This window comes from Hyla sarda, chromosome 7 (genome assembly GCF_029499605.1).
Source record: "Hyla sarda isolate aHylSar1 chromosome 7, aHylSar1.hap1, whole genome shotgun sequence".
NCBI lineage: Eukaryota > Metazoa > Chordata > Amphibia > Anura > Hylidae > Hyla > Hyla sarda.
Genome location: NC_079195.1, coordinates 82,702,575 through 82,703,936, shown reverse-complemented (window position 1 = coordinate 82,703,936; position 1,362 = coordinate 82,702,575).

Here is a 1,362-nt window from a genome sequence, read left to right as displayed (position 1 = left end):
ATACGACCTGGTCACTACCGCCGCAGCAAGACCATCCCGCTTTGCGGCGGGCTCTGGTGAAAACCAGTAGTGTCTTAGAACCGGTCCACTAGCACGGTCCTCGCTATCCCTCTCTGGCACAGAGGATCCACTACCTGCCAGCCGGCATCGTGACAGTAGATCCGGCCATGGATCCCGCTGAAGTTCCTCTGCCTGTTGTCGCCGACCTCCCCACACTGGTCGCCCAGCAAGCCCGACAGATTGCCCAACAAGATCACCAGCTGTCGTACTTGACCACCATGACTCAGCAACTCCAGTCGCAGCTACAGCAGATTCAGTCTCAGCTACAGCAGCAGCAACCATCTCCTCCGCCAGCTCCTGCACCTCTTCCGCAGCGAGTGGCCACTCCTAGCCTCCGCCTGTCTTTGCCGGACAAATTTAATGGGGACTCTAAGTTTTGCCGTGGCTTTCTTTCCCAATGTTCCCTGCATCTGGAGATGATGTCGGATCAGTTTCCTACTGAAAGGTCTAAGGTGGCTTTCGTAGTCAGCCTTCTGTCTGGAAAAGCCCTGTCATGGGCCACACCGCTCTGGGACCGTGATGACCCCGTCACTGCCTCTGTACACTCCTTCTTCTCGGAAATTCGAAGTGTCTTTGAGGAACCTGCCCGAGCCTCTTCTGCTGAGACTGCCCTGCTGAACCTGGTCCAGGGTAATTCCTCCGTTGGCGAGTACGCCATACAATTCCGTACTCTTGCTTCTGAACTTTCCTGGAATAATGAGGCTCTCTGCGCGACCTTTAAAAAAGGCCTATCCAGCAACATTAAAGATGTTCTGGCCGCACGAGAGACTCCTGCTAGCCTGCATGAACTCATTCATCTAGCCACTCGCATTGACATGCGTTTTTCTGAGAGGCATCAAGAGCTCCGCCAGGAAAAAGACTTAGATCTCTGGCCACCTCTCCCACAGTCTCCACTGCAATCTGCGCCTAGGCCTCCCGCCGAGGAGGCCATGCAAGTGGATCGGTCTCGCCTGACCCTGGAAGAGAGGAATCGCCGTAAGGAAGAGAATCTTTGTTTGTACTGTGCCAGTACTGAACATTTTCTGGTGGATTGCCCAATCCGTCCTCCACGTCTGGGAAACGCACGCTCACACTCAGCTCTCGTGGGTGTGGCGTCTCTTGATGCCAAGTCGGCTTCTCCACGTCTCACGGTACCTGTTCGGATTTCCACTTCAGCCAGCTCTCCCCTCTCAGCCGTGGCCTGTCTGGACTCTGGAGCTTCTGGAAATTTTATTCGGGAGTCCTTTGTGAATAAATTCCATATTCCGGTGACCCGTCTTGTCAAGCCACTCCGCATCTCCGCGGTCAACGGAGCCAGGTTGG